Source organism: Phacochoerus africanus, chromosome 1, assembly GCF_016906955.1.
Source record: "Phacochoerus africanus isolate WHEZ1 chromosome 1, ROS_Pafr_v1, whole genome shotgun sequence".
NCBI classification, from domain to species: domain Eukaryota; kingdom Metazoa; phylum Chordata; class Mammalia; order Artiodactyla; family Suidae; genus Phacochoerus; species Phacochoerus africanus.
Window position 1 is genome coordinate 163,558,177 of NC_062544.1, and position 18,866 is coordinate 163,577,042.

The 18,866-nt window shown below is 42.6% G+C and overlaps 1 protein-coding gene across 1 annotated transcript in view; it reads left to right on the forward strand.

Annotated features, from left to right (window-relative positions):
- PLS1 (plastin 1) overlaps nucleotides 1-18,866 on the forward strand; it is a 139,641-nt gene that overhangs the window by 15,632 nt on the left and 105,143 nt on the right. Inside the window, exon 2 of the mRNA XM_047783951.1 lies at nucleotides 1,869-2,050. The gene's annotated coding sequence lies outside the window, so the exon portion shown is untranslated. The remainder of the gene's footprint in view (nucleotides 1-1,868; nucleotides 2,051-18,866) is intronic.

Sequence of the window (18,866 nt, forward strand, 5' to 3'; positions counted from 1 at the left end):
AGACAAGATTACTTCTCTGTCATCCCCAAAAGATTTTTACTGTTCCTTTTCAGCTCATCTCTCCCTCTATATCTGGTTCCAGGAAATGACTAATTTGCTTTGTGTCAATTTAGGTTAGTATGAACTTTATGTAAATGGAATGATATATTTGTCTCTGGCTTCTTTCCCTCAGAATAACGATTTCAAGATTTATCCATGTTTTCCTTTTCTTTTTCTTTCTTTTTTTTTTGCTGAGTAGTATTCCATTGCATAGATGTATCACAATTTGTTTATCCATTCACCTTTGATGGATGTTTGGATTCCTTCTGGTTTGAGGATATTGTGAAGATGACTGCCCTGAATATTCATATTCGAGCGTTTGTATGAATGTATGTTTTACATTCTCTTGGGTAATACCTATGAATGGAATGGCTAGGTTATATGGCAGAGGTGTGTTTAACCTTTTTTTTTTTCTTTTTTTTCTTAGGGCTACAGTTGGGGCATATGGAAGTTCCCAGGCTAGGGGTTGAATCTGAACTACAGCTGCTGCCTATACCACAGCTCGCGGCAACAGTGGATCCTTAACCCACTGCGTGAAGCCAGGGATTACACCCGCATCCCTATGGATACTAGTTGGGCTTATTACCACTGAGCCACGACAGGAACTTCTTAACCTCTTAAGATATATATTGTGAGAACTTAGAACTCCTCTTGTATATCTGGGCTCAGATAAAGATACTAAATCCAGGAGTTCCCGTTGTGGCTCAGTGGTTAACGAATCCGACTAGCAACCATGAGGTTGCCGGTTCGATCCCTGGCCTTGCTCAGTGGGTTAAGGATCTGGTGTTGCCGTGAGCTGTGGTGTAGGTTGCAGACGCAGCTCGGATCCCATGTTGCTGTGGCTCTGGCATAGGCCAGTGGGTACAGCACTGATTAGACCCCTAGCCTGGGAACCTCCATATGCCGCAGGTGTGGTGCTAGAAAAAGACAAACAAAAACAAAAACAAAACAAAACTAAATCCACTAATTTCTCTAAATGGAAGGCAGGGAGAAATCCTTATCCTCCTCAGCTTTAGCCCACCTAATTCCATATTTAATTACATATCAACTCCTTTGTGTTCCTAAAATAATTTCAACGTTCTTCTTCATCTCTCCCGAGCCATTCTGATACCATTTCAGAATTTCTTGGGTACCTATTTTGCATCCAGTACTGTGCTGAGCACTAAGGGGCCACACAGGACTCTAAGTTAAAGAGGCAACAAAATAGGGACCCTCCTGTTGCCTGGACAGAGCCGGAGACACCACAACTACAGGTTATACTACAGGCAAAATACGTGAGAACTCTTGTGGTTGCATTCCATTTACTTGACTCACATGCTATCCTATCTTTGTTTGCTTGTGAGCTGAGGTTATTTATTTTTTAAGCAGGTGTGGCTGTTCAATGAAGAGGAAATATTATGTGAAATGCCCCCCAAAGGGGGGAGGGGATAGAAAACTTTATTTTTTAATACTATAAGTTTTTCAATACCATATCTGTCTGTCTGTCCATCCATCTTTCTATATCTATCTGTATCTTTTCTCTTGACCAGAGGTTCACAGTATGTGGTAGCCTCAGTTAGAAAATGTTAGAATGCAACTGGTTGGGCCTCATCCTAGATCTACTTGAATCTGAACTCTTGAGTGTTGGATCTGGTTCCAACAAGCCCTCCAGGTGATTCTGCTCCACACTCAAGTTTGAGAACCACTGTACTAAGCTCCTTCCAATTGTGTAGATGGTCATCCTTAGGCTTGGAGGAGGGTCCGTCCTGTATAGCTGTGGGCAATAGGGATAAGGTTGCCCCAGCACCTGCAACTCCAACTTCAGCTCTTGGCCTCTTGTCTTTCCCTAGGGAGTCGCAGCTAAAACCCGGCAAGTGGATTCAGAGTTTGCTGACCCGGGTGCCGGCCAGGCATGCGTAGTGGTGCGAGCGCGGCCGCCAGGCGGACGCGGCCAGATAGCCGCAGAGCGAACCTGCCGGTGCGTGGATCGCGAGTGCGAGCAGCGGGCTGGAGGGCCAGACGGCTGTGGCAGGTATAGGGTGCGGCGGAGGGGTCCGAGAGGAACGCTGGACTGATAGGCAGGAAATAAAGCTTTACTTCCTTCCTGGCGTGTAGCAGCTCCAGGGAATCTCTCCGGGTTTCTTTAGTTGGAGCGGCGATCCGTGTGCTCGCTGTGCGGTGCGGCGCCGGGAGGTCGGCGGGCGTGCTCCTGCCCCGTCCGGGCAGCTCGTAGTGGGGCAGGTGTTACATCGTGTATTTATGCTTACACAGTAAGCCCGAGAATTGCATTATGATTCTGTGCATGAACTTGGGCATTTTGTAAACTTAACTGTTTTCCTCTCTTTTAAACTTGGGTGGCTGCTGGTGAGGGTTTCAAAGATCCAGCCTGTTTCCCTTGAATTCTGTGACTGGTTTATTTGCCTTTGGCCTTTTGGTGCATAGGATCAATAAGACTGGATGTGAAATCGCATCAGTGGTTTTTGGTTTTGGTGCCTTTCCTGGAGCAGGGGGGCCTTTGGATGCGGTGTAAGAATGCCAACTTTCAGCGCTTTCAGTGCCAAAAACTTTCTGCATTTCAGCTGCGTTTTTAAGTAGAGACTTTGTGAAGTTTAAAATTTTTTTCTCCCTCATTTTTCTACGTTACTGTTACTTCAGGTATCGTTTGGTGCTGTTAAAAGGAAGTTGTCTTTTAAATGAATACAGTTCTCATTTCTCTCCCCTTTCTTTACCCTGTCACGTTTTGTGGCTCACACAGAGAGATTTTACCCTGGGGCTGAGGTACTGGATACACTTGTACAATGTACAAGGTAAAGGCTGTGAAGTACAAATTTCTTGGATAACTTGTAAGCCAGAAACAAAATTTAAGGGCACATTCTTTTTTTTTTTTTTAATTGATTTACAGTGTTGGGTTAGTTTCAGGTGTACAGCAAGGTGATTTAGTTGTGTGTGTGTGTGTGTATATATATATATTTTTTTCAGATTCTTTCCCTTAGAAGTTATTGCAGAATATTGAGTAGTACTATACCGTAGGTCCTTGTTGATTATCTATGAACATTCTTTAAGTGTTCGATTTATGATGTGAGAGACATGTACAAAGAATAAGCTTAGGAAAAAGAAATTGTTAGTTCAAGAGGAGAAACCTATATGGAAAGGGAATACAGATACCTGCCTTTTCTTCTATCCCCCCCATGATGAATGTTTCAATGGCAGAAATAATATACAGTTGGTTTAGTTTGGGCCTGTGGAGACCTTCGAGGTCAGCCAGTTCAACTTCTTCAGTTTACAAATGAGAAAAACGAAACCAGCAAGGTTAAATGACTTGCTGTGGCCGCTGGAGCCCCTTCTGGGTAAAGCTGGGCCTGCGATCCAGGTTTTCTGATTTTCAGGGCTCTTTTTTACCATCCCCCTGCTGATACTCTTCTCAGAATTTGGTTAGATTATTGCACTTTCTTTTTCTCTTCTGTTTCCTTGTACTTTGTAGTCTAGCTTAAGCAGAAAATTAGTTGTTCCTGGGAGTTCCCATTGTGGCTCAGTGGTTAATGGATCCTACTAGGATCCATGAGGTTGCAGGTTTGATCCCTGGCCTCGCACGGTGGGTTAAGGATCCAGTGTTGCCTTGAGTGGTAGTGTAGGTCTCGGACGCGACTTGGATTCCGCGTTGCTGTGGCTCTGGCGTAGGCCGGTGGCTACAGCTCTGATTCAATCCCTAGCCTGGGAACCTCCATATGCCACGGGTGCAGCCCTAAAAAGACAAAAAAGAAAAGAAAATTAGTTATTCCTGCTACTAAGCTTGCTAGTACCTTGTAAACTCCTTTCAAAGAGTAGCCTCTCATTCAAGCCCCACCTGACAAATTGCTGGTCTTGAAACCTCCCTCCTTCCTTGCCTCAGAATACCTCTCTCCCTGCTGAGGTCCTGCCCATGCTTCAATGTATAGCTCAGGTATGATCTCCTCCTGGAAGCCTTCCTTGATTACTGGGACCAGAAAGTAGCTCTCCCCCTTCGGAACCACCTAACATTTGCTAGTGTTGCTTGTGCTAGTATCCTGGCATTTAGCGTCCTGGATTATTGAATTTTAGTATCTGTCTCGACTTCCTGGCCAATGTGTGTAAATTCTTGGAGCTTAAAGGCTATGACTTGGACATCGCGCCCAGAACTAAGTGCAAATAATGTTCTCAGTGCTGTTTTGGGCGGGAGGAAGTGAAGTAGGGACAGTTGTGTAGAAGGATTTGATGTGGATGTTCTGTAAAAGGAGGGAGGCCACCTTAGAGCTGTAGCAAGACAGTGGCCAAGTCAAACCAGCCTGATGGGATGATTCTCATATCTTCTTGAGAGATCACAGATTAGGGCAGTTCTAGGAACAGAAGTCAGGTCATAATAGGGGAGAGTTCCCTATAGCCTGGACTTAAGCATGTGATTCTAAGTGCAGAGTGGAGAGCACAGATTTAAGACGTGATGTAAAGGGGAAAGCCTTTGGTAAAAAACTAGATGCAGAGAAGAAAAGACATTTTGAAAATTGCTTTAATTTCAGGTTTGGCTGTTAGTAATGATAATAATGTTCTTTCTATTTTACGAATACCTCCAATTGTGATATTATCTTCTGTTTCTTACAGTTGATGTAGTAGTGTCATTTCCTATTCTGATGATAAACTCTTTGGGGGATGATCTTTGATCCCTCACAGTGCCAGGGATTAGAGTAATAGGTACTCCATTGTTGCTGCAAGAATAAACAAATAAGTGTTTTTGACATGAGGAAGGTGGGCATTTAGGATCTTAGTGCTATAAAGTAGTGCTTTATCCAGACTGTCCCTTCATTATGTAGAGGAGGAGCTGAGATGTGTTTAACTACGCCAGTTAGTGGTGAGGCCAGAGCCTCTGCTCAAGTTTCATCACCACTAGCTCCAAGTTTGTTTCATTAACCCCAACATTTCAAGGTTACTGGCCCCAAGAATAATTTGAGTTGGCAGTGATACTCCAGTTGGAGAAGTTCTGTGGATCAAAATCCCACAGAGGCCTAATCTAAATGGAGGAACTTGATGGCCAATGTGTCATTGGAAGTGCTGAGACTCAAGGGATGCCTGGCTCATTCGAGGTTGAGTGCACAGGAGTTTCTGTTGTGGCGCAGCAGAATGAATCCGACTAGGAACCATGAGGTTGCGGGTTTGATCCTTTGCCTCGCTCAGTGAGTTAATGATCCAGCGTTGCCGTGAGCTGTGGTGTAGTTTGCAGACGCAGCTTTGATCTGGCGTTGCTGTGGCTGTGGTGTAGGTCGGCAGCTGTAGCTCTGATTCGACCCCTAGCCTGGGAACCTCCATATGCTGCGGGTGCGGCCCTAAAAAGACAAAAGAAAAAAAAAAGGTTGAGTGCACAGAATGAGGGACAAGGCAGCACACGATTGTGCAGAGAAGTCTGGGAAGGACACGGTAGCTTAGCTTGTCAAGGGCAGAAGATACAAAGGGGTGGGCCCCAAGTCCTCGACTGAGAGTGTGTTTGGGAGAGACATTTTATACCACCAGGAGGGTGGTGGGCAGTAGTCGTGGTGTTGATGACCCAGGAATGTTGGGGGCCGGTTGAGTGAGAAAGAACTGTAATCAGACTCTCAACCTGGAAAAACCAGACAGAAGGCGGTGCTTCTGAACCCCAAATCCTAGTTCAAGATGTGGTTTGGAATATTTGTTTACTTGGAACAGATGTTGCAAATAGTTGTTTTGCAAATCAAAACACAGCCTTCTCGTTGAGTATTGAGGGAGCTGCTGGAGAGCACATATCCTTTCAGTTGACCACCATCTTCAATTGGCAGTGATGCTTGTTTTTATAAGAGTTAAGAATTGAGAGCAATCGAAGGGAGAGAGCTTGAGAAATGATTACCAGGGGGAAGGATTGGCCAGGTGTAGAGGGATTACCTTTTTTTAAAAAAAAATCATGACCATGGAGTTCCCGTCGTGGCCCAGTGGTTAACGAATCCGACTAGGAACCATGAGGTTGCGGGTTCGGTCCCTGCCCTCACTCAGTGGGTTAATGATCCGGCGTTGCCGTGAGCTGTGGTGTAGGTTGCAGACGTGGCTCGGATCCCTCGTTGCTGTGGCTCTGGTGTAGGCCAGTGGCTACAGCTCCGATTGGACCCCTAGCCTGGGAACCTCCATATGCCGCGGGAGCGGCCCAAGAAATAGCAAAAAGACAAAAAAAAAAAAAATCATGACCTTAATCAACATTGATTAGATAGCCAAATGCAAAATCAGGCAGTACATTGAAGTTAATGTCTCATACACTTCAGAAAATGCCCAGATATTAAATTGGAGTAATATACCATAACCCCATGTAAAGTAACCATATTATATAACTTTTTCAAATTAATAATAGTAATATTAGTAACTGGTACTATAAAATATTTTCTGCAGACCAGACGCTGTACTAAACACTTTTTTTTTCTTTTCTTTTTGCTTTTTATGACTGCACCCGGGGCATATGGAAGTTCCCAAGCTAGGGTCTAATCGGAACTACAACTGCCAGCTATACCACAGCCACAGCAGTGAGGGATCCGAGCCTAGTCTGTGACCTACACTACTGCTCATAGCAACGACACATCCTTAACCCACTGAGCAATGCTAGGGATTGAACCCACATCCACATGGATCCTAGTTCATTAGCCGCTGAGCCATGATGGGAATTTCCTAAATACTTTATGAGCAATGTGTCATTGAATTTCTACTAACCATCCTATGAGATTAGTGCAATTATTAGTCCCATTTTACAACTGAGGAAACTAAGACCTCAGTAAAATCACATTTCAGAGGTTACAAGTGGCTGAGCTGAGCTTTGATCCCAGGCTCGCCTGACTTTACGCCCTGAGAACTAAAGTAACTTAATCAAATATATTAATAAAATGCAAAGCTTTATCCCTGGTAACCCTCATGAAACAGAGCTGGACTCTATGGTCCTTCCCCTCCATGTCCTCATCTTGCCTTTTATCTGTGGAAAAACATTAACCAAAGAATGAGTTTTTTTATTTTTTATTTTTTTGTCTTTTGGTCTTTTCTAGGGCTGCACCCACGGCGTATGGAGCTTCCCAGACCAGGGGTCTAATCAGTTGTAGCCGCGGGCAAATGCCAGAGCCACAGCAATTTGGGACCCAAGCCACGTCTGCAATCTACACCACAGCTCACGGCAGTGCCGGGTCCTTAACCCACTGAGTGAGGCTAGGGATCGAACCCGCAACCTCCTGGTTCCTAGTCGGATTCATTAACCACTGAGCCACAACGGGAACTCCCAAAGAATAAGTTTAATCAGAGAAGTGAGAAAAAGCAGAAGCAAAGAAAAACAGTCAAACAAGACTAAATAATAATAGTTTTGTTATTAAATAAAGTCAAGGACCGTTAGTTTCTCCTCAAGTGCTTTAGATAATATTCTGAGCCATATCTTTTGAGCTGTTATATAGATACCAAAACCCCCACCAGGTGGAAGAAGTTAACTACATGATGACCAGACTGTAGCCATGACCAAAGCTGCCACAATTCTGAGAAATGGCCTCAAGGAGATGAGAAAAAATTGACCCTAGAACTGAAGACTGACTGTAGTTAAAACAATCAAGATGACACTGATCAGACTACTAGCTGACACATTTGAAGATGACTGTCAGAGTGGACTGTGCTGTTTCTACATGTAGCCCCCAAAACTCCCCTTTCAAACTTTTTGCCTATGGATTGTTAGTGGGGGGTGGGGGTTGGCCTTTGGACATAAGTCCACCCTCCCTCCCTGTTGCTGGCCCCCAAATAAAACAAACTTTCCTTTCCACCAGCCTTGCCTCTTTTGGCTATAGAGCTGCAAGCAGCCAGACCCCACTCTCAGTAACACTAACATGCTTAGAATGGCCACAGATTTTAGTTGGTGATACTTCCAACATTCTATGAGGCAGATTTAGTAAGAGAAACAAAAGAACAGCGATGAATCTTTCTGGTTTTGTTTTTAAAATGATCACACTTAGTCTTTATCTCCTTTTTAACCCTGGAAACCTTCCTGGAGGCAGCGACAGCACTGTTTCTCTGGGTGCACCAGAAAGCGCATTCTGTTCTGCTCCCACCCTCTTTTAGGGTGATGGACATGAGTTGGTAGTGATCCAGGAGATGCCTCTGAGTTGGGGGCTGAGACACTCACTTGGTATATAAGCCTCAGGACTTCAGGGTGAAACGTTGATAAAGGTTTTTTCACCCCGAGTGGCAGTATCCACTGCTGGGAGCTCCTGGGGCTTGACCCTTACCCTGATCTCAGACCTTTGAACTGGGGTCAAAACACCTTGGGCAGAATCCAGAGCTGGACACTTCTCCCAGGCTCCTCCAGCTCAGGGAGTTCGCACGTTGGTGTGGATGTGTTGCAGTTGGAGGTGGGTGTTGATAGCTCAGGGAAGGCCCCAGGTCAGAGACAAGTGATTTAGAGGTGGGACTGGCAGGCCCCAGGTTTGACCAGCTGACTTGGCTCTGAGAAAATCACCCCTCCTTGCTGACCCTTCTTATTCTCTCATGTGTCTCAAGATGGAATCCAGCTGAGGATCTTCTTCCCCTCCCTGTGATGCCCAAGCCTTCGGTCCATTTCCTGCTTCTGCCTCCTCTTCTCCTGAGCTGGTTGTCTGTATTCTCAGGGCCCGTCTCTGGATCTGAAAGGAAAGGCCACTTGCTTCAGGCCTCTTGTTGCCACATCCAAAGATCCAAGTCAATAGCTTATTCGGAGAAGGATGAAAACCAAGGAGAAAGAGGCCTTTGTGCTGCCTTTGGGTTTATTGGTTATAAAATGGTTATACAATTTTGATTGCTGGAAATTTTGCTGACATATAAAATCACATGAGATGTGAGGCTGTGTCAACTTTGATCACCTTATTTCTTTTCAGGACTACTGTGTCTGAAAGGGCCTATTTGCCTTTTTTTTTTTTTTTCCCCCTGGGTGAGAAACATGTAGCATGGCTTCTGTGAAAGCAAGTTGCTTTTTAGTAATAATGTGGCACAGAAAGGGCAAAAGAGGGCCAATTAGGAGAGTTTTCTCTTATTTAAAATGTTTGTTTGTCAGCAAGTATTTTATCTTCTAGGAGAGTCACACATAATTTGTTCCTAACATTTAGTTGTGACAGGGAATTTAGCCTTTATAATCAACTAAATTTTTCTGATTTACTCTTTTGAGCAGTTCATAACTATGAAACTATAGGAATATTTGGGTTATAATTCACTGTACCTACCTTCTTCAGAAAATTCAAGCCAAGTACAGATAACATGAGAAACTGACTTTTTCTGATAGTAAAGTGGATGAATATCTTAAGGTGGGAGAAGGTTTGTGTGTGTGTTGGGGAGGGCAGCTTTCACTATAAAAAGCAAAAAGTTTTGGAGAATGGTTGATAGGAAAAACTCGATATTAAAGGAAACCAGAATTACTTTATTATCAAGAAACTCAATAACCTATTTAAAGATCCAGTCCCAGGAAAAAACACATTAAAGAAAATGATGAAAGCCCATTCAGTTTGATGGAGAACCAAGAAGCAAGACATTTTATCACAGCTGTTAAAATAGAATTTGGATTGAATTTGAGTTTAAAACATTGGTAAACGGGGAGTTCCCATCGTGGCTCAACGGAAACAAATCTGACTAGTATCCATGAGGTTGTGGGTTTGATCCCTGGCCTTGATTAGCGGGTTAAGGATCCAGCGTTGCCATAAGCTGTGGTGTAGGTCAAAGACGTGGCTTGGATCCTACATTGCTGTGGTTGTGATGTAGGTCAGCAGCTACAGCTCTGATTTGACCCCTAGCCTGGGAGCTTCCATATGCCATGCCTGTGGCCTTAAAAAAAAAAAAAAAAAAAAAAGACAAAACATTGGTAAATGTGTGTAGAAGGATCAGTCATGTTAGTTACACCTTGGACCAAGGTCTGCTTGTCCATACCTTCTCCCTTACAATGAATTCCCATGTGGGGCCCTCTGCATTCCATGAATAAAAGAGGAGACTTATCTCCATGGATCGCAATTGTAAAATCCAAAGAAATGTTTGACAGTCTGTGACCTAGAACTGATGTTGATCAAGCAACTTTGAATGCCTTAGACAGGAAGTACTGGCTGCATTCACACTTTGTTCCCATAGCTGGTGCTCAGAATCTATATTAAATTGTTGAAATGAAAGAAAAACAGGTTCAGAACCTACTCATTTACAGTGAATGATCAAAGGCGTAAGTATACATTTTGTCTCATTTTACTTTGTCGTCTTAAACGCCACCTTTTATGGTTATTTATTTCTTTTTTGTCCTTGATGTATACTCACTGTGTACTGTTTATAGATAAAAATCAATGCAAACTAGAATTTTGAGGTTTGATAAATGTGTCTCTGCTTTGGGTTTTAATGATATTCATCAATAATTTGGTGGAAAGACAATAATAAATGAGTACATAATTGAACCTTTAGTTCACTTGCAAGCTAGTATTTATAACCATTGAGAACAAAGTAAAAGTTCTCAAAGACTTCTGAATTCTTTCACCTGAAAGCTCTCTCAGCATTTTGTCCTGGTGAAGTCTTGCCTTTCCTTCCTCTTCCATCAGTCTTGGGGTCATTATGACACTGTGTTTGTCCAAGGGGTGTTGCCAGGTGTGGCCCAGATTTTGCAGAGTTTAAGTATTATTAGGTCAGTTAGATGCCAGCCACAAAACACAGCTCGTCTAAGTCCAGTTGTTTTTCAGCAAAAATTGTCATGCAAGTGAACTAATTTTGGTAAAACAGCAGTAGCAGCAATTTGCTTGGTCCCTGTTCCTAACCTCCAACTGCCCAAATTAAATCCAAGATCACTATCAATGGAAAAAAGGTAATCTGAGAATCTCTGAATGTTTAGTGGTCAATCAAAATGAGCTCGTTAGGGTAATTTAAAGTTTAGATATCTGAAATCAGTTGGTCTATGATCAGGGCTGTGGATGAGAAGTCAAAAGTCTGTGATCCTGTTTCTGACCCCATGAGAAGAGAGGCCTTCTCTTCAGCTGCAGGTTTGATGATTAAACGAGCAATTAGTAAACTATAAGGTGAGGAGGTAAGGTATTTATTGATATCATAATTTTCCAGCTATGCTGCCTTTCACTGATAAGTGCCCGAGAGTATGAGAATGAATGACTTACCTGCTTGAGATTACCTGGCTTGGAAATGGCTGAGATGAAACTCACGTCTGTGTCTTCTAATTTCATCATTTGACACAATGTCAGGACTCAGCTTTGGGGCCACAGTGATGGCCAGGACAGGTAGAGGGTCTCTGTCCTCATGGATCGTCAGTCTACCTTAAATACAGGGCTCTTCCAATCAGTTCATATTTTCTTCTTTTACTGACCAGAAGGAATAATTTCTTTATGAAATTGATATCTGGCTTTTATGAAATCCTAAGTGTGTTTTTGGCTAGGCCTTGACTGTGGTGCTCTTAGTGATTTCTGTGTTCCCAAAAGTGCCTTCAAAAACTGCCATCGGGAGTTCTCTTGTGGTGCAGTGTGTTAAGAATTTGGTGTTTTCACTGCAATGGCTTGGGTCACTGCTGTGGTGCAGGTTTGATCCCTGGCCTGGGAACTTCCACATGCTGCAGGTGCAGTCAAAACCACACAAATTTTAAAAAAAGATAGGAACAGTACTTAAAACAAACAAAACAAAATGAAAAACAAACCCACTCCCTAAATTCAGATCCCACTTACGATCCCTTGTTGCAGATGAATACTTTTCTTTCCTCCTCTGCAAAATCAAAGAGATCTGATTGACTAAGAGGAACTGCGCTGGGGGCAGCACTGTGACTGAGGCATTGTCCTTGTACTCACATTTAGGGGAGGCAGACACAGAGACAGCCTGTGACACGAGTGAGCCCCAGGAGCAAAGGCAGAATGAGGCTTTGGGAGGGCCCAAATGGAGAGCAGTTCCTCCTGTTCAGTGGGTTAAGGAAGATGTCAAGACTTTGTAGCAGAGCCTTGGAGTTCCTGTCATGGTGCAGTGGAAACGAATCCAACTAGGAACCATGAGGTTGCGGGTTCAATCCCTGGCCTTGCTCAGTGGGTTAAGGATCTGGCGTTGCTGTGAGCTGTGGCATAGGCCGGCGGCTGCAGCTCTGATTGGACCCCTAGCCTGGGAGCCTCCATATGTTGTGGGTGCAGCCCTCAAAAAGACAAAAGATTTAAAAAAAAAAAAAAAGACTTTGGAGCAGAGGCTTAAAAGGAAAGTGCTTTTGAGTTCAAGCTACAGAAAATAAGTAGAGGAGAGGACATTCCCTGGGGAAGGGACAGTATGAGCGAAAGCATGGTGACTGGTTGCAACTGGTCTCTTTAGAAAAATGTGAGTGCTTTAATATATTCTACAACATAAGCAGGCATAAGAATCACCTGGAGAGCTTGTTAACAGATGAATTACTGGGTCCCAGCTCCAAGTTTCTCATTCCTTAGGTCTGGGGTGAGGCTGAATAATTTCATGTCAGCAACTTCACAGGTGATGCTGAGGCTGTCGATCTGGGAACCACATTTTGAGAGATACTGGAATAGAGTATGGTGTAGAGATAGGAGAGCTAGAAACAAATGTACTGCCCTCATAGAATTGATGTTTCAAGGGTTTGTTTTGTTTTGTTTTTTATTTAGCTTCATTTACCAAGTGATTGCTGCCTCATGTCCTTTGCTGCCCTCTGGAAGTTCCTTACCTGCTCTACCTCCCACCCCACCCCAACCACCAAGTTCTCCCAAGAAGCCATCCCTTTTCTTTTCTTTCCTTTTCTATTCTTGCCATGTCATGCAGCAGTTTGATGTGGGATTTCAGTTCCCAGACTAGGGGTTGAACATGGTCATAGTGGTGAAAGCGCTATGCGCCAAGTCCTAACCACAAGACCACTGGGGAACTCCCACCAGCCCTTTTCTCGTATTCTGTATTTTTAAATAACTACCATTTGGCTGGTATGACTTTCCACTCATGAAAAATTGAATTGCCAACATCAGCTAGAAGATGTTAGGAGTTGCCCCAAACCAAGCGTGAATGACTAGTATACTCAGGGAGTATATATCTGGATTTATTTAATGTGGATTTATTTAACATTAATGTGGATGTAATGTTAAACTTCATTCAGTAAGTATTTTTGGAATAGATTGCAAGGTCTGAGCTAAGAAGAAGGACATACAAAATCGCAGAAGGTTCCTTCCTCGCCCTCAGAAAAGGTACAGTCTTGGAGGAAGGTTAAGCTATATGAATTCATGGTTCCAGTACAGGACAGCTGGTGCTAAGTCCTATAAGAATGATTGGAACTGGAGTTCCGGCTGTGGCACAATGAGTTAAGGATCCGGCATTGCTATAGCTGTGGTGTAGTTCCCAGCTGTGGTTCTGATTCCATCCCTGGCCCGGAAACTTCCATATACCATGAATACAGCCAAAAAAAAAAAAAAAAAGGCTGATAGGAACTAATGTGATAGGGAAGGAGAAAAGTCACTTTCCATTGTGACCATGAGGACCAGCAGGGCAGAGTTGAAGGATAATGATGTATGCCATCTTCTGATGTTTTGTCCATCTTTGTGAGTCAGCTGATAAAATAATGGAGGAGGGGCATATGTATATGAACTAGGCAGTGAAGGAGGGGCAGATGCTCACCCAGTCTAGTGGGCAGTGGGGGAAGTAATTGGGAGAGGCCTTGCAAAGCAAGGGGCAGCTGAGCCTTAGAGCGCAGGTGTAGTGGGAAGTGTAGGTTCAGCCAGTGCTGGGTTCTCTGGTTCATGTCAGTCCAGGGAGATAAGGCTGGAAAGGCATTTAGGGAAGCTGATGGAACTTTTTGGGTGTGAGGTGGCTGGATTTGGACTTTATTCTGCAGGTAGTATGAGTCACAGGCTTATCTCGGCTTACTCTCACTGCCAGTTCCCTCCTTGCCCCCAAACACCTTAGAAGAGGAGGAACTCCATTTCTCACCAGGCATTGGTCTGTGGTTCATACCATCTTAGAAAAACACTAGATTTTTATTTATTTATTTATTTAATAAATCTTTTTTTTCTTTTTTCTTTTTTTTTGTCTTTTTGCTATTTCTTGGGCCGCTCCAGCGGCATATGGAGGTTCCCAGGCTAGGGGTCCAATTGGAGCTGTAGCCACGGGCTAACGCTAGAGCCACAGCAACGCGGGATCCGAGCTGCGTCTGCAACCTACACCACAGCTCACGGCAACGCCAGATCATTAACCCACTGAGCAAGGGCAGGGACCGAACCCGCAACCTCATGGTTCCTAGTCGGATTCGTTAACCACTGTGCCACGACGGGAACTCCAACACTAGATTTTTAGATGCTTTTTCTTGGCTCTGATTTTAATCGGTGTATTTCAGTCATTTTACAGACTTGTAAAGATTAATCCATCATTAAAGCCTCCTGTGTCTTTTTTTTTTTTTGGGTCTTTTCTAAGGCCACACCCATGGCATATGGAGGTTCCCAGGCCAGGGGTTGAGTCGGAGCTGTAGCCGCCGGCCTACACCAGAGCCACAGCAGTGCAGGATCTGAGCCAAGTCTGCAACCTATACCACAGCTCACGGCAACGCCGGATCCTTAACCCACTGAGCAAGGCCAGGGATTGAACCCACAACCTCCTAGTTAGATTCGTTAACCACTGAGCCACAATGGGAACTCCAAAGGCTCCTGTGTCTTTAAAAAATATGTAGAATATAGAAGGACATCAATAACAGTTTCTGAGAGACAAAGTATAAAAATGAGATACAAATAAATCACTGGGTCTAGTGATTGTAGTGCTTGTTCAGGGCTGCTCTGGAAAGAAGGGAATTCAGAAGTGAAAACTAAGGCTCTAAGTATGGTGTCCTACTTTCAAGCTGACTTCAAGTGCTAAAGGATTCCAGACCTAAGAGTGAATGGTGACACAGTGTCTCTGTGGAATGCTGTAGCTTTACATTTGCACATGTCTTTGGGTTGGGTAGCAGTTTAGAAAAGCTTGTTTCTGGAGATTAGTGGGCAGTAAGGCCAGGGTGGTCCCTTCTGTTCATCTTTTTGGGGCCAGTGTCCACAGATGATAAAGACGTTTGTGTGTCAGTGGAGATTTTGAAAATCTCCTGTCCCCTAAAAAGAATCCTGTGTTGAAAATGATGGCATAGTGGGAAAAGCAAAAAAGAGATTCGTAAGTAGAACTTGCCACCCTGTACTGTCATTTGCTAGCTGAGTGAAGACAGAGGCAGCTTAGTGAGTGGGATGGAACGAACTGACTTTTCACTCTTCCACAGCTGAGAAGGTCGGTGTTATTGTTGTTATTTATTTATTTACTTATTTATTTTTAGCCCACCTGCAGCATGCAGAAGTTCCAGGAGCAGGGATTAAACCCATGAGACATCAGTGACCTAAGTCACAGCAGTGACACCACCAGATCCTTAACCCACTGAGCCATAGTGGGAACTTCTGTTGTTATTGTTGTTTGTTATTTTGTTGTTCCTTTTTGTTGTGGATGAAATAAGATAGGAAAGATACAATACACATTTTATATCAGAATCTTCTAAGATTCATTCTGCTTTAAGTTCTCGTGTCCACATTTGTGGCCACATAGAGTATGCATTTCTTTTCTTTTTTGTTTTGTTTTGTTTTGGTCTTTTTGTCTTTTAGGGCTGCACCTGTAGCATATGGAGGTTCCCAAGCTAGGTGTCTAATTGGAGCGGTAGCTGCCAGCCTATACCAGAGCCACAGCAATGCAGGATCCAAGCAGTGTCTGTGACCTATACCACAGCTCACGGCAACACCAGGTCCTTAACCCACTGAGCAAGGCCAGGGATAGAACCTGCGTCCTCATGGATGCTAGTCGGGTTTGCTAACCACTGAGCCACAATGAGAACTCCAAGTATGCATTTCTTGAGGGCAGGAGTGTGTATTTTTTACTTTGTATCTTTATTGCCTAAATGCTGATTATACAAGGCGGCACTTGATAAATTGTCGAATGAATGGAAGATGAAGTGAATGAATGGATGAATCTAAACCCACCCCCACCCCACCCACATACCAAATATTTTCTAGCTTCTGCTTGCTTGTAGAGACTTAAGATCATCCATCCTGCCTTATTTTCCAACTGCTAATCCCAGGCCTGTGTTTTACTGACAGGAAATCTTGAGAGGTCCTCCAGCCTTATCCAAGAGGCAGCTGCGTAACTTGAACTCAGAGTATAAGGATCTTTGTACATATGCATTCTAAACAAATTCCAGAAATGAATTAAATAATATGTAATAATTATGTTTTACATGTAGATAATACTTGCATGTAAAACTAATAAACCTCTTAAGGGAAACTGAGATATAATGAAGTTATATTCCTGTTGAAATATTATGGTTTTGAGAGAAAGCAGATTAGAGGTGAGTAGGATAGTAGTTTATAGAGATGCTCAAGTAAATGTATATTAACATACTAATCTGCTAGAGGCTTAAATTTTACCTGCAGTTAAATGAAACAAGAACCAAAAATTACTTTTTTCTACCTTAGGTTTTACAGTTTCTGTATTGTTAATAGTGATTTAGTTCTTGCTTCATGAAACTAGACTTGATTAAAATGGGAAAAAAGTTCATTTTTTTCATTTTGGAAAGAGTAGTTTGTAAAATTATTGTATTTCCTGTTAATATACACCTGGAATGTATAGGATTAAAAAGGTTAAATTTTCTAAATTTTCACTGAGTTGTATCTTACCTATGTGATATGTATTGTGCTGGGGGGGACTAAACCTTAATTGAAGTATTTCTAGCAAGGTGAATATTACTTTTCTCATAGGACTGGGACAACAAATAATGGAAGAACTGAAAACATTGTTATTTTCTAGTATTCAGAGAAAATGACTGCATTCTGAGGTAGTATACTAAAAGAGTACACAATGATACTCATTTTTATAAGTTAATTTATTATTAAATGTCAGTGGGAATATTTTTTTGCATCCTATTTCTTATCTCAGGCATACTTTTGGGGGGTCTTCATGTTATATAGTTTGCTCTTTTAATCTGAAAAGCCTCATTCAAACCTTCAATGTGCACAGATTCTTTTCATTATGTTATGCCCTCAGGTATTATCCTGAAGGTATTACAAAATCAAGCAGAAGACTCCTCGGGAAAATACAAAGTTTCATATCAATCAGACTCAAAATCTTTGCCTTGAATAGGATTAAATGTGTTTCATCAGTGTTCTTGGTGTATATGATGTTATTATTTAAACTAATAGCTTTATTTATTTATTGAGATAGAATTCACATACCTTACAATCCACTCATTTAAATTATAAGTCAAGGAGTTCCCATCGTGGCTCAGCAGAAATGAATCCGACTAAGAATGGTGAGGTTGTGGGTTTGATCCCTGGCCTCGATCATTGGGTTAAGGATCCGGTGTTGCTGTGAGCTGTGGTGTAGGTTGCAGACATGGCTCGGATCCTGCGTTGCTGTGGCTGTGGTGTAGGCTAGCAGCTGTAACTCTGATTAGACCCCTGTCCCGGGAACCTACATGTGCCACGGGTGTGACCCTAAAAAGCAAAAAAAAAAAAAAAAAAAATTATGAGTCAGTTTTACATTTCTCCAAAGAAGATAGACAGATGGCCAAAAAGCACATGAAAAGATATTCAACATCACTAATTATGAGGGAAAATCAAAACTGCAATGAGGTATTGCCTCACACCAGTCAGAATGGCCATCATCAAAAAGTCTACAAACAGTAAATGCTGGAGAGGGTGTGGAGAAAAGGGTATCCTCCTGCACTACTGGTGGGGTTGTAAATTAGTACAACCACTATGGAGAACATATTTAGTCCTTCAACTAAGTATAGGACTACCATATGATCCAGCAATTCCACCCTTGGGTGTATATCTAAAGAAAACCATAACTTGAAAAAGTGTTCATTGCAGCACTGTTTACAGTTGCCAAGACATGGAAGCAACCTACATGTCCATCAGCAGAGGAATGGATAAAGAAGATGTGGTACGTGTATACAATGGAATATTACTCAGCCATTAAAAAAACCAAAATGATGCCATTTGCAGCAACATGATTGAACCTAGAGATTATCATACTAAAAGTGAAGTCAGATAAAGACAAGTATGGTATGATATCACTTATATGTGAAATATCATAAAAAATGACACAAAAGAACTTATTTACAAAACAGACTCACAGATTTCAAGGTCAAACTTATGGTTGCCAAAGGGGAAACAAGGAGGGGAAGGATAAATTTGTTGGGGATTAATATATAATACTATATATATGAAATAGGTAACTAACAAGGACCTACTGTATAGCACAGGGAAATCTTCTCAATATTCTGTAATAACCTATTACAGGAAAAGCATCTGAAAAAGAATGATATGTATATGTATAACTGATTCACTTTGCTGTCACTGGAAACTAACAAAATATTATAAGAATTCTATGACAATAAAACTAAAAAAAATTAAGTATGAGTCAGTTTTAGAGTATTCTCTCTCTCTCTCTTTTTTTTTTTTTGTCTTTTCTAGAGCCGCACCTGTGGCATATGGAGGTTCCTAGGCTAGGGGTCTAATCGGAACTGTAGCTGCCAGTCTACACCACAGCCAGAGAAATGAGGGATCCAAGCCGAGTCTGCGACCTATACCACAGCTCATGGCAATGCCGGATCCTTAACCGACTGAGCAAGGCCAGGGATCGAACCTACAACCTCATGGTTCCTAGTTGGATTCGTTAACCACTGAGCCACGATGGGAACTCCAGTTTTAGAGTATTTTCATCACCCTATATCCATTAGCAGTTGTTCATTTATTTATTTTTTAAAAAATATGGTGGACAGTACTTTCTTTGGAAATGTTCCCTCCTGTAATTCAAACCCTGTTAGTCATCCTACACCTCTCCCCAAGCAATGACAAATCTTTCTC